The sequence below is a fragment of the Ricinus communis genome, chromosome 5 (assembly GCF_019578655.1).
Source record: "Ricinus communis isolate WT05 ecotype wild-type chromosome 5, ASM1957865v1, whole genome shotgun sequence".
Lineage (NCBI taxonomy): Eukaryota > Viridiplantae > Streptophyta > Magnoliopsida > Malpighiales > Euphorbiaceae > Ricinus > Ricinus communis.
This window is the reverse complement of record NC_063260.1, coordinates 17,682,987-17,698,756: the sequence shown is the minus strand read 5'-3', so window position 1 is coordinate 17,698,756 and position 15,770 is coordinate 17,682,987. Positions and strand designations below refer to the sequence as shown.

The 15,770-nt window shown below is 34.6% G+C and overlaps 1 pseudogene; it reads left to right on the top strand.

Moving 5' to 3' along the window:
• The first annotated feature begins 12,487 nt into the window (after positions 1-12,487).
• LOC107261429 lies at positions 12,488-14,778 on the top strand (annotated as a pseudogene).
• The last annotated feature ends 992 nt before the right edge of the window (positions 14,779-15,770 follow it).

The window sequence follows — 15,770 nt, the reverse complement described above, 5'->3', positions numbered from 1 at the left end:
ACCAATTACACCTTAGAGGTTATAAGATAGTGAACAAAAAGGAAAATAAAGAATCGAGGGACAACCAACACAACATAAACAAAAATCATACAAACTCAAGAACAACAAAACTCTCTATATTTTTCTTTATGTGAACAAACATTTTTTGTACTTTGAAATTCTCAAGTAATATTATTCTAGTAGTTTTCATTCAAGTTTACAATCATTTATATAACCATTTAGTAGAGCCTTCAAACAAATTGGGGTTGAGCGGAGTTTGAGATCTATGATTCGTTCTTAAAGAGAAATCAGAAGCACAATATTACATGGTTCATGTACCACACACACGTGGCATGCCCGCAAATCTAATTCAAAGCCAACAGTAACATTTTTCAGCTATGTAATACTATTCGACAATGTAAACAAATCTATATCCATGTCATTCTGCGTGTATTATATCTATCTATGCTCGTTTTGGGTATTTTTAATGCCTAAGAAGTATTTGACCCAACCTTTTTTGAGTGTAGAACTATTTCCTTTTTATGAAATTCAATCTTGAAAGGTAATCTTTAATGCTATGGAAACACCATTAAATTGTATATTAGAATAAGAATAGTTAGAACTATAGGAGATGGGTTTACTTTCCCTTTGGTTGTATTAGGGGTTGTGCCTATATCATATGGGCTAGGTTAGATTGGATATAGATACCCACTAATAAACTTTCTCATCAATTATTTTGGATATAATATAAATATTTTGTGGTATTAATAAGGGTCATTTTCTTATTACCCTTTTACAACCTATATAGTATATTAGAATAGATAAAAGAATAAAGGTAGAATTTGCCACCTCTACCTATATGGATAGTTTTAATTTTGGTAAATTAATTTATGAGCATGTTTTAGAAATAGGATTTTAGAGTTATCTCCATGTTGCGAATGACTTAATTGGTATGCATACAAAATTGGATTGAATGAGAGATGCCTAACTTGCTTGATAGAATGAGTGTTAGAAATTAAGTTTCATAGAATAAGATGTTTTAGCCTATGCATTTAACTATGACCATAGTGGTGCACTTGAGATTTTTCAAAGGATGGAACTTGATGGGATGAAGTCAAATCTTGTTACTTGAACATCATTGGTTTCAAGTTATGTGCGTCCTGGTTGGCATGAGGAAGGCACTAAAATGAAGAAATATTCTTAATTGCATAACCTATTAGAAAGATGAATAACAACTTTACCTTATTTTGTAATAGCAAATCAATAAAAGGGCATATTAGGAAGTTAATATAGTTGTGGGACTCATTAAACAATTTTACCATCGGAATTAATAAATTATATAAAATATTATTAACCAATTATTAGGATCATTAGAGGTCCTAACCATATTGAGAGAAGAACTAGAGTTGAGCATAAGGAAGAAGATGCAAGGAGAAAAGAAAGAACAGAGAGAGGCGATCAAGAATGAGAGAAAGAGAGAAATTGGTATTAACTTTTGGATAATATTTCTATTATAAAGAATTTCTATTTAACCAATCTGCTGCTAGCTAATTTCTTTAACTATTTGCAACAATTACAAGAAACTACAATTAGTTACAATTGTCAAACTGAGCTGGAAGTTCACGTGGATGGTCATCCATTCTTGTTGACTTCATTTGCAAATCTGTTCCTTCAGTTTATGAATTTTGTTAACTAATTCAGCACACCTTTCATTCACATTACTGTAACAATTCCCTGTTGTTGATGAACATTCTTGTCCCTAAGAATGAAGTGAGGAAATTGTTGATGAATAAAATGAATATCCTCCCAAGTGTCATCCTCCAGAGGCAACTGTTCCCACTTAATTAAAACCTGAGGAATCTGATTTGCACCTCTAGAAATGGTTCGAAAACTAAAAGCTGCAAATGGTGTCACCTGCAGAACTTCTTTATTAAGGACAGGTGGCAAGTTTGAAGTAACAATAGGATTGTCTCCTAATTTCTTCTTCAACAAGGACATGTGGAAAACATTATGAATCATTGAACTAGCTGGCAATTGTAATCTATAAGCTACTTCTCCGATTTTTTCCAACATAACATAAGGACCAAAATATTTTGCTCCCAAAGCTTTCTGTTTGCAGCTGAAACTTGCCTATAAGGCTACAACTTGAGATAAACTAAGTCCCTAAGTGCAAAAGAACATTTAGATCCCTTCAAATTGGCATGTTGCTTCATTCAATTGATTGCAACAGCCAAATTATCCTAGAGTATATCAGTGATATGTTGTCTGTCAACTAACAGATCATTGACAGTCTCTATTGGAGGAGAACTCAGAAGCTTAGGGAGAATTAGAGGCATCTTCATACTAGAATGATGACTAGAATTGTACCACCATTCTGCCAAGCTAATCCATTTACACCAAGCAGATGGTTATTGATGACAAAAGCATCGAAGGAAGGTTTCCAAGCATTGATTTACCCTTTCAATTTGACCATCAGATTGAGGATGTAAGCTGAACTAAAATGCAATATAGGGCCTAAAATGAAGACATCTTCAGACTAGAATGATGACTAGAATTGTACCACCATTCTGCCAAGCTAATCCATTTACACTAAGAAGATGGTTGTTGATGACAAAAGCATCGAAGGAAGGTTTCCAAGTATTGATTTACCCTTTTAGTTTGACCATCAGATTGAGGATGGTAAGCTGAACTAAAATGCAATTTAGAACCCAAGGACTTGAAGAGCTCCTGCCAAAACAAACTAGTAAAAAACTTGTCTCTATTAGAGACTATACTTGTTGGAATCCCATGTAACTTAAATACATTATCAAGAAATAATTTGGCCACTTTTGCAGCTATGAAAGGGTGTGCTAAAGGAATGAAATGAGCCCATTTAGAATATCTGTCCACTAGCACCAAGATTGTATATTCAATGTCAGACTTGGGCAGCTTTCAATGAAGTCCATGGATATACGAGTCCAACTTTGCTAAGGAATAGTTAGGGGCTGCAACAAACCAGGATAAGGAACATGCTCACTTTTTACAAACATCACATTGAGAAACCCACTTTATAACATCATGCTTCAATCCAGACTAGAAATAATTGCTTCAATCATTGATAAGTAACTTGAGTTCCCGAGTGACCTCCAAGAGGAGAATCATGTAAAGCTGTTAACAATTTGCTCCTCAATTTCCCCTCACTCCCAATGTACCATCTCAATTTATATTTTATTAAACTAGCAATTAATTGATAATGAGTTGAAGGTGATGTCACAGCCAACTGAGTCAACAAGTTTTGAGCATTAACATTGCCTGAATAGCTAACCAAAATCTCATTCATCCATAATGGTGTAGCTGCTGAAGTAATTGCAATGTTGCCTACAAAATATTTTCTGTACCTCTTTTATATTGAATTGAATAATGAAGTCCCAATAGCTTAACCATTCCTCTTTGCTGAACTGAAGTATTCAACCGTTGCTGCAACAAAAATTTCAAGCTCTCATGGTTAGTCTTAATGACAAAATGGGAGCTTTCCAAGTAATGCTGCCACCTAGACACTATTGTAATCACTGCTAGTAGTTCCTTTTCATATATTGCTAATCCAAGATGCCTAGGACCCAATACCTTGGCCTCTTATTTTACATAAGGATAGCTCCTATGCATTGACTACTAGCATCTGTTTCTAGAATGAATGGTTGAGAAAAATCAAGTAGGCAAATACTGGTGCTAAAGTCATTGCTTGTTTCAGTTGTCAAAAGCTACAACAGCCTCATGATTTCAAGCAAAAGCATCCTTTTAAAGCAAATTAGCGAGTGGTCTATGAAGAACTCCATATCCCTTTAGAAATTTTCTATATTAGCTTGTCAAGCCAAGAAATCCCCTTAAAGCCTTCAGGGATCTAGGAATAGGTCAGTCTATCATTGCTTTAATTTTTTCAGGGTCAATTGCCACTTCTTTAGCAGAAATGATATGTCCCAAGTAATCGATCTTAGGAACAACAAAATGACACTTTAATCTCTTAAGATACAACTGAGTCTGCTTTAGAATCAAGAAAACCTTTTGTAAATGATCAAGATGAAAGTCAGAATTTTTGTTGTAAATTAATATATCATAAAAAAACCAAGACAAATTGCCTCAAATATGAAGCATAAATCTAATCTATCAAAGACTGAAATGTTACAGGAGCATTAGTCAACCCAAAGGGCATGACCTTAAACTCATAATGACCTTGATGAGTTCTAAAAGTAGTCTTATGCTCATCTTTAGGCCTCAATCTTATTTGATTATACCCTGCCCTCAAGTCCAATTTAGGAAAAATTCAAGCACCATTCAATTCATCCAAGAGGTCATCAATAATTGGAATTGGAAATTTATTTTTGATAGTCAATTCATTGAGATGTTTGTAATCAATACAGAATCTTCAAGTATTGTCCTTCTTTTAATAAGGACTGGTGAAGCAAAGGGGCTTTGGCTCGGTTGTATAATGTTTGCTTGAAGCATCTCAAAGACTTGCTTTTCAAATTCAGTTTTTTGAAAGGAAGGATATCTGTGCGGTCGAATACTGAATGGTTTGGCATTATGTTGTAAATAAATAGCATGATTACAAGAGCTTTGTCGGGGGTAAGGAATCTGGTTCTTTATAAAGGATAGAAAATTTGGCCAAAAGGGTAGATAATTTTAGATGAATTATATCAGGATTTGCCACAGGCACAGTAGATGAATCATGAATTACAGGAGTTATAGAGAAAAAATGTGGAATCATACCAGTCCATTTCTTCTTAAAGAATTGGTTGAGTTGCTTCCCACACATCATTTTCAAGGAATCCTCCTCCTTAATTCCAGTTAGCTTAATCCTTTGGTTTTCCTTCTTAACATACAATTTGGAGTTAGGATAATTGAAAGTTATTAGACAGTGCTCATAGATCTAATTAACTCCTAGCACCATGTGATAACCACCCATCTAAAGTAATCTGATATCAAAAGAAAAAGAATGACCTTGTATGGACCAGCCTTAATTTTGTGATTACTCGCTAATTTGTGCCCATAAGTAGAAGTAACAATAATAGGGTTAACTAGGATAGTTTTACATTTCATCTCAGAAGCTATAGGGGTAGCCAAATAAGAATGAGTGCTACCACTATTAATTAGAATCAAAAGTGAATGTTTACTAGTTGTACCCTTTATCTTAAGAGTAGTAGGTGTGACCTTCCCTTCCAAAGCATGCAAAGAAATACCATTTTTTTTGAATCATCCACATTAATAGTTGTTTATGCAGCTTCATCATCCTCAGAATTTAAAAAATGCTCTACAACCTTAAGAGCATGAATTTTCTTGTTCTTATATTGATGAGTAGGATAGTGTTGAAGAAGAAAGAAAAAACAAGACAGAAAAAGTGAGGGTCTCAGAGACTGTACAAGCAAGCTTGCTTGTACAGGCTTCTCATCACAGACTTCAGGAAAAAGGGAGCAACCTTTCCTGCACACTTCAACCTTACCCTTAAAAGAATTAGATGTTATAAGCAATTGATATTCTACATGTATATATATGATCAACATCTCATTATAAAAGCTTCAGAATTCTTAAACATGGTAAATATACACATTGTTCAATTCTTCATGGTATCAGAGCAGGTTACAAGCCTATGATCATCATTTACCCCTTCATTCCCACAAATCCACCAACTATGTCTCAAAATGAACATAAACTAACCAACATCATTCTTAAAGGCAACCAAAACTACTTTGAATGGTCAAAATCAGTTTATATTGGCCTCAGTGGTAGAAGGAAGCTAGGCTTCATCACGGGCACAAAATAGAAACCTAAACCTGAAAGACCAGAAGCCCCAACAGAGCATGAAGTAGAAAGACTGGAGTAGTGGCAAATGATAGACCACATGGTCATGTCGCTGCTCACCAGCACAATGGAGCCTCAAATCTCCAGGCTCTGTATGTTGCTCGAATTGTCAAAAGCTATTTGGGATAAAATGAAAGGCCTGTATGGCCATCAATAAAATTTTGCTCATATTTTCAACCTCAAATAGGAATTAGCAAAAATCACACAAGGCACAAAAAACAGTTCAGAATATGCAAAAAAAGTTCTTACTCGATGGGAAGAACTCCAAAATTATTTACCGCCAACAACAGACACAGAAGAAACACAAAGGAGAGCCGAGCAAGACCTCGTCTACACTTACCTGGGAGGTTTGGACTCAAGCTATAAAAGCTTGAGGTCCTAAATCCTCCTGTCAACTGAACCGCCGAGGATCAACATGGTAATACTGATTATTCAGCGAGAAGACACGAAGAACTCTTATGAATTCCTCGCTCTCACTCGATGTCACCGAAAATCAAGCTTTTACCTCGTGTCGCTTCAACGCCATCGAAGGAGGCACAATGAGAGGAGGGCCGAGCACAGTCGAGCGATGCGATCAATGCTGGCACCTGCACCCTCATCTATGGCTAGTCCGAGGATGGGAGAAGAGGAGCGGCGCATGAGGGGTGAAGAAGGGAGAAAGAAGAATGAGAGAAGAAAACCCTAGAGAAAAGGGTGAGAGAGGTGTGTGGGCGTCATATGCGGAAAATTATATGACGCTCTGACCCGACTCTCTAGGGTTTTCTCGATCCGACCCAAGTCTCTGACCCGACTCCTAATGCCATGCAGCAACCCGACCCGAGCACCTGACCCGGCCGAACAACAATATAGATCCAGCCCACCTGACTTCCTAACCCGGCCCAGTCATAGTTATGATCCGGCCCACACACCTACAACTAGGTCAGGCCCAGCTCTCACTTAGGCCCAACAGGCCCACCAGGCCCAAGTGACACAAATGTTAGCCCAACTTCAGGCATGAGTTCAGTAACCTAATGGGTTCGGTTCGCATTAACCCGGTGGGTCAGGTTCGGCCCAAATCGCTTTAAATTCATTGCAAGAAATTATAAATATCTGTCAAAATGCTTGGATTATTGACTCAGTTGCAACAGATCATATGACTTGGGATCCACAAAATTACAAGAAATCAATTCTAATTCTATCAGGGACTCCCAACATGTGACAGTTGCTAATGGGGCCAAGGCCAAAATTCATGGCTACGGTACTACTAATTTATTTAATTCCAACATTAAAAATATATTATTTTTGCCTGATTTTAAATCTAATCTCTTATCTATTGGCACAATTACTTATGATTTAAACTGCAATGTTATATTCTCACCATCTTCAGTCATATTTTAGGATCGAATTTTCGGGAAGACGATTGGTGAAGGAAAATTAGAAAATGGGTTATACTATCTCCATGATCCCCCTAAGTAATGCCTTGTGTCCTCCAACCCTAATCCTAGCATGTTAATGCATCAGCGGTTTGGAAATCCCTCCGATAATATTTTAAACAAATTATTTTTTTACAACTTAAATTCTAGCAATTGTGATGTTTGTGAATTTTCCAAACACACTCGCTTACCTTTTCCTTTATCATCTAGTATGTCTGAAAAAACATTTGATTTAATACACTCGAATGTTTGGGACCTGTCCCCATTGAATCTTATAATCATTTCTGATATTTTGTTACTTTCATTGATGATTATTCTCGTACCACCTGGGTTTATTTACTAAAAGGAAAAAATGAGATTTTTTCTTGCTTCCAAGAGTTCTTTAATTTCATTCAAAATCAGTATAATGGCCAATTAAAAGTTTTTCGCTTCGACAATGGCACGGAATACATAAACCAAAATGTTTTCGCATTCTTTAAACAAAAAAGAATTGTGCATCAAACCACTTGTATTAATACCCCCGAATAAAATGGAGTTTCCGAATGCAAAAATTGATATCTTCTTAATGTTGTCCATACTCTTCTTTTTTAAAATAATGTACTTTCTACTAATTGGTCGGATGCCCTCTTAACCGCCACCTATCTCCTTAATAGATTGCCCACTGCCACATTAAAACACCTCAGTCCTCTAGAGGTCCTCAAAGGCCGAAAAATTGAATTAGGACATATACGGGTCTTTGGTTGTGTTTGTTATGTTCACATCAAACGTCAACACAAGCTTGATAAAAGCTCTATCAAAACCCTTTCCTAGGATACTCTTCCAAATAAAAAGGGTATAAATGCTATGACCCTACGACTCACAAAACCTATATCTCCCGGGATGTCTCGTTTGTCAAAACTGAACCCTACTATAAAGATAAAACCAGGGATCTCTCCCCTCATAATCATGGCCCATGCACGTCTTTATTTCCGCATAACTCTGATTTTTCTCTTAGTAGCCACAAACAGGATTATCCCCTCCAAGGGGAGTCATCTCCAGTCTCAAGGCCAATTACTTCAGGGGGAGAAGATACAGCACTCGAAGAACAACCTCAAGTAGAAGCAATTGCCTTGAGAACATCCACTCGTCAAACTAGACCTCTTATAAAATTAAGAGACTATGTGTCTCATAAGGTAACATATCTAATCCAGAACTCTATTTCCTATAATTCCATATCAAACCAATACTGCAACTACCTAAGCAAGATCTCAACTCACCCTGAGCCTACATCGTTCTACGAAGCCAATACCAACCCCAAATGGTGTAAAGCTATGAAAGAAGAGCTTCAAGCCTTAAAAAAATGATACCTGGAGTGTTGTCCCACTACCATCAAACAAAAAACCCGTAAGATGTAAATGGATATACAAAATCAAGTATAAATGTGATGGAACTATTGAGAGGTACAAGGCCAAACTAGTAGCTAGAGGATTCACTCAAACCTACGGAGTTGATTATCAAGAAACTTTCGCTCTCGTTGCAAAAATAAATACTGTTATAATCCTTCTTTCAATAGCGACCAATCTGGGATGGAATTTATTTCAAATGGATGTCAAGAACACATTTCTACAAGGAAACCTGGAAGAAGAAGTCTACATGACTCTACCACCTGGACATGAATCAACATTAGACACTTCCCTGGTATGTAAGCTAAAAAAGTCAATCTATGGACTGAAACAATCCCCAAGAGCATGGTATGCCAAACTAAGCCACTTTCTCTTAAATATTAACTTCAATAAATGTGCATCTGATTCGTCTATGTTTGTCAAACATACATACACACACACACTGTTATTATTCTTGTATATGTCGATGATATTATAATAACAGGAAATGACGATCAAGGGATAGAGGATGTCAAACAAAGCCTAAAAAGAGAATTCGACGTCAAAGACCTTGGTCAGCTTTCATATTTTCTAGGCATACAGATGGCAAAGTCAAACAAGGGTCTGTTTCTATCTCAAAGGAAATATACCCTTAATCTATTAAAGGAAACTAGGAAACTGGGAAACTAGGAGCTAAACCTGCCAACACTCCGATGGAAACTAAAATCAAACTCAATCTAGAGGATGGTGAATCATTAACCAACATAGGACACTATCAGCGCTTAGTAGGAAACTGATCTACTTAACAATTACTAGGCCAGACATTTCATTTGCAGTAAGTATCGTAAGTCAGTTTATGTATGCTCCCCGCACCAGCCACTTAGAAGCCATAGACAGGATACTTAGGTATCTCAAGGGAATCCCAAGTCAAAGAATCTGGATGAAGAAAAATAATTCTAACTCTATAGTTGGTTTTTCTGATGCAGATTGGGCAGGAAGCTGTGACAGAAAATCAACCACAGGTTTTTGCACCTTTGTAGGAGGAAACATGGTAACATGGAAAAGTAAAAAATAAAGTGTAGTTGCAAGATCAAGCGCCGAAGCCGAATATCGAGCCATGGCATCTACAACTAGTGAGCTTATTTGGATCAAACAAGTCCTCCAATACATGAAAATTGAAAATGACGAACCTATGAAAATGTACTAACATCGCATTAAACCCAGTGTTTCACGAACGAACTAAGCACATTGAAGTTGATTATCATTTCATCAGAGAAAAAGTACAAAAAGGAGAAATTAAGACACCATATGTCAGAAGTCAAGAACAACTAGCAGACATATTCACAAAGGCTCTTGACAAACTAAATCATCATACAATTCTCAGCAAGATGGGTTCAATAAACTTATACGAACCCACCTTGAGGGGGAGTGTTGAAGAAGAAAGAAGAAACAAGACAGAAAAAGTGAGGGTCTCAGAGACTGTACAAGCAAGCTTGCTTGTACAGGCTTCTCATCACAGACCTCAGGAAAAAGGGAGCAATGCAGGAAAAGTCACTTCAACCTTACCCTTAAAAGAATTAGACGTTATAGGCAACTGTTAGAATAGAAGTAGGCAACTGATATTCTGCATATATATATATATATGATCAACATCTCATTGTAAAAGCTTCAGAATTCTTAAACATAGTAAATATACACATTGTTTAATTCTTCACATAGTATCGATCTCTACATTTATAATAAGCAACAAGAATATTACGAAAATCAGTTTTAGTAATGACTGAATTTGAAGGGGCAAAAAAAGGGGGTTTAATAGGTAAGTTGGAAGAAGAGGTGTTAGAATAAGAAATAGGTGATGACAGTGGTGGTGTTGAAACAAAAGGGTTAAAATTGTTGGTTCTATAAGAAGGTTTAAAGTATGGCTTGGGTTTAGCTATCGGTGCATTGTAAGATTCCTCCAACAATCTTGCTTGAGTATAAGCTGCATGTAATGTTTGAGGATTAGAGATCTTCACAGTAGGTCTCAAATCATCCCTTAATCCCCCCAAGAAGGCAGCAATAAATTAATTTTCTGTAAAACTGGGATTATACTTAAAGAACTAGAGATCTTAATGACTCAAATTGAGGTTTATAATTATTAACTGACCCATCTTGTCGAAGTCTATGAAAGGATTCAGTAACTTATCCAGACCCCAGTTCACCAAACCTTTGACAAAGAGCACTACTGAATGCTCAGGGACCATAAAAATAAAAATATTTAGCACATTTCCTAACCCAATTCCTTACATTCGAGCCATCAAATTGAGTAATATCAATCTTCATATTCCTAGGGCCATTAAAATGAGGTCTCTGAGTACTAGATTCGCCCAGTTCCTGAGTTCTAGGACTAGATAAAATACCCCTGGTGGTAAAAACAGGCATAGATTGAAAAGAAGTGACCTCTGGTGCAGCGGCTTTACCTTTAGCTAATGAAGTAAGCATCTCCATCATCTAGTCAAATTTTTGGTCCATTTTCATATTCAATGCCTGATTATTTACCTCCAAAGCTTCAAATCGTCTAGTACTGACATCATTAATCTCTTTAACTTCTTGGGATAATGAAAGAAGCTTCGATTCCCAAAGTTCTAGTTGCTGCTCCAAAGGAGTTGGAGTATGAGAAGAATCAACACCTATGCCTGCTTTATTCTTACGCGCTCGAGTAATCACAAAAGCAATTGTTTCATCCTCCGGATCGACGTCTAATACCGAGTTGCTAGGATTATTAGAGGTCGTAATCATATTGAGAGAAGAACTAAAGTTGAGTAGAAGGAAGAAGAAGATGCAGGGAGAAAAGAAAGAATAGAGAGAGGAAATCAAGAAGAAGATAGAGCGAGAAATTCTTATTAACTTCTGGATAATATTTCTGTTACAAAGAATTTCTATTTAACTGTTTGTGACAATTATAAGAAACTACAATTAGTTACAATTATCGAACTGAACTGGAAGTTCACGTAGATGGTCTTGCCCACTTCATTTGCAAATCTGTTTTTTCAGCTTATGAATTTTCTTAATTAATCCACCTCACCTTTCATTCATCATTACTGTAACACCGAAGAGTATATTTAGTTAATTAAATATAAATAAAAAAATTAATATAGTAAATAATATACAAGTATTGACTAATAAGTTAGATATAAATTCAAAGAGTAAATAGTAATTAATTCAGAAATAAATTATAGATAAACATATTTTAATTAAAATTTACAGTTTTTAAATATAGAATTTAATAGAAATTATATTTTACGTTAATTACAAAAAAAATTATTTTTTATTGTAATTAAATTTATAATTTTTTATTCAAATTGAATCACATTCTAAATAATTAAATATTTAAAGTTATGCATTAAATTATCATAATTAGAAGTCATTATAAAATTATAAAAGAATTGAAAGTTAATGAGTTTCTTTATAATTAAGCAAATATTGAATTCTTGATATGGAGTTGATATAGAGTAGCTCAGTCAATTCCAACACCATATCGCTGAGATTATATTAAATTTTTTAATTCATATTTTGAATTAGAAATATTATAAAATTAGTATTTAACATTGCCAAACTTAAAAAATTGTGTTACATTGGTAAAAAGTGTTAAAAATGATGATTTTTCTTGTAATTAGTTCATAATAAAATAAAAATTTATATACTTACAGATACCAAAAACAAAATAAAAATAAAAATATTTATTAATTCCTATATTTATTTTATTTTTTATATAGATATAACTGTAAATTTTTCAATCTTGTGTTTTAGTTTATAGTAACTGATTACTTGTCTATTTTGCAGTTGAACAATTTTTCTCTCCTCTTTAAATAAACACCACATATATATTATCTCATCACCAGATATATAAACACGTTAGCGTAGAGAAGGCCAATGTAAATGTAGTCCTTTACTCTACTGAATGGAGAGATAGCTACAGCATACTGATAGATTTTGAGGCCAAAGTGCTTCAAATAAAAGACAGGTTATGTGCACATTCTGCAGAATTTGATAGTCGTTTTCCCATTTTAAATTATAAACAGCATGTTAACGTCAATGGAGAGTTTAGTGTCCATGGAGAATACAACCTCTGTAATCTCTTGCACTATACTAGCTCCACTTCAAGGCACACTATGTTCTGTAAGCATTGCCATTGGCTTTCTCACAACTTCATTGAGCTCCCCACACCTAATTCTTCTCTTAGCGATGGTCTTATTTCGCTTGTTGATAAATCAGAAACTAAAATGCCAAAGAGCCAAGCAACTCTCACTACCTCCTGGCCCAAAACTTTGGCCTGTTGTAGGATGCCTACGGCCAATGCTAACAAATAGGCCAACCTTCCGGTGGATTCACAAGCTCATGGAAGAAATGAACACTGGAATTGCTTGTATCCGTCTTGGCAATGTTCATGTGATTCCTGTCACTTCTCCTGAGATTACCCGCGAATTCTTGAAACCGCAGGATGCTGTTTTTGCAAGCAGACCTTCGACCATGTCCACCCATCTCACTTCAAGAGGTTACTTGACAACGAGTCTAGCGCCCTTAGGAGAACAACGGAAGAAAATGAAGAGAGCCCTGGTAACAGAATTCTTTCTCCGGCCAAATATAAATGGTTATACGGGAAAAGACTTGAAGAAGCTGATCACCTTGTTCATTATGTGTATAACCAACGCAAGACTGCCGAGGAAGGTGGATTAGTTGATGTGAGAATCACATCACAACACTACTGTAGAAATGTAATAAGGAAGATGGCGTTTAACAAGAGGTTCTTTGGGGAGGGAATGAAGGATGGAGGGCCTGATGTTGAGGAAAAAGAGCATATTGATGCGACTTTTACAGCCCTTGTTTATACCAATGCATTTTATGTGTCTGATTATATGCCATGCTTGATATGGCTTGATTTGGATGGTCATGAGAAGTTATTGAAGGATGCTATTGGGATCATAAAAAAATATCAAGATCCCATAATTGAAGAGAGGCTTCAACAATGGAGGGATGGGACAAGGTGGAAGTGGATGACTTGCTCGATGTTCTCATAAATATAGAAGACGCCAATGGCAACTCTTTGCTTTCAACAAAAGAGATTCAAGCTCAAATTACTGTAAACGCTTTATCTCTCTCAAATGCTTATAGAATAATTACAGGAAAAGTTTTTTTTTTTGCCCTCTTATTTTTAGTTAAAATTACTTGTTGCCCTGTTCATTTAAAATCTAATATGCATATAAGGAAGATTACTAGTTGTATGCATTTTCATTGTCTTTCATTTTAATTACTATAGTTATCACCAACTCGTATCAATAAAGCTAAATATCAACAGTCAATTTTTGCAGGACATAATGATGGCAGTGGTAGATAATCCATCGAATGCTTTAGAATGGGCACTTGCAGAGATGATAAACCAACCAAAGCTTCTTACGGAAGCAGTAGAAGAACTTGATAGAGTTGTTGGAAAAGAGAGATTAGTCCAAGAATCAGATTTTCTGCAGCTTAATTACATAAAGGCATGTGCTAAAGAAGCATTTCACCTCCACCCCATTGCGGATTCAATGTTCCTCATGTCTCTATAGTGGATACAACTCCGAAAGGCAGCCATGTCTTGCTTAGCGGTGTTGGCCTTGGGCGGAATCCCAAGAATTGGGATGAACCACACATATTCAGACCAGAGCGTAATCTCAAGATTGATGGTTCTCCAGTGATGTTGACAGAGCCTGATTTGCACTTGTTTTCATTCAGTACAGGAAGGAGAGGTTGTCCAGGCATCATATTGGGAACTTCAATTACTGTAATGTTATTTGCTAGGCTTCTTCAAGGATTTAGTTGGAGTGCGTCTCCTATTGAAATAAGCATTGATCTTGAAGAATCTAAGAATAGTTTGGCACTTGCTAAATCACTGGTTGCACTAGCAAAGCCGCGCATACCTGCATACTTGTACCCTGTTTGATCAATGACATTCTTCCAAATTAAACCTATTGGATTAATGGATAAGTAATGAAAACTAGGGAGTGATTATTATTTGCCCCTATATTTTGTTTATATTACATTAGTTACGCTTTAGCGTTTATAATTAGATTTTTTTTTTCGTTTTTCTATTTTATAATTTTATATCAAGAAATTATTCTATTTAAATTTTTATTAAATAATTATTAAGTAGATATGAGTGGCTGTTTTGTAGTTAAGTTAAAAACTATTAACCCCTGAATTTTTATCTAAAACACACATTATTTTTTATGTTTTATTTATTACAGTGAAACTCATCCTTATATTTTAGAAAATAACAATTACTACTTTTATCCAAATTCAAGACAGTTAAAAAATTAAATTAATAAAGAAATTTTAATTTAATTTTTAAATTTATTATTAGGTATTAAATTTGTTCAATTTTTAATCTATTTAAGATAAAATTTTATTTTAATAAATTAATTCATTTATTTATTCTAACTTTTAGCATAATTTAATCCTAATAAAATAAAAAAGGCGCTTACATTTAGCAATATTTTAAATTTCTAATTTATTTAATTTATAAATATTAAATAATATAAATATTTTTAATTAAATATATTATTTTTATTATTATTTTTGTTGACACTAGAATTGAATTTTTTACTAAAAGCTAAATATTTACTCTAACTTGGTAAAAGAAAATAATTTCAAGTGAATTTGGTACTTAATAAGTATTTAAGAATTAAATTATATTTCATTTTTTCAATTTAACTAGAGATGATAATTAGTTTTATCAAAATATAAAAAAAATCTTGGTGTAGTCAATAAAATATAATGAAATAATTTGTATATCATATCAAATATAAAAAAATACATAATATTGAACGAAAATATTTTTTGATATAAAATTATGAAATAGAAAATTAGAAGTACAAATGTTAGATGTCACAAAATAATAATATAAAAGGAAAAAAAATACAGGATACATGTAATAGTCATCATAAAAATAATTGCTCAAAAGGAGAAATTAGAAATAAACTATTACAATGGTAATTACACTTATTTAGACAAAGCCATATTTGGGTCATTGCAGCAGTCATATTTGTTTACTTGATTCCCTAATCATCTATTATGTTTTAAAGAATTTGTTAATTATTAGTTTTATAATATTCAAGTCATGTTGTTAATAATTGTACATAAATAATAAGAGTTTTGTAAAATTTATGCC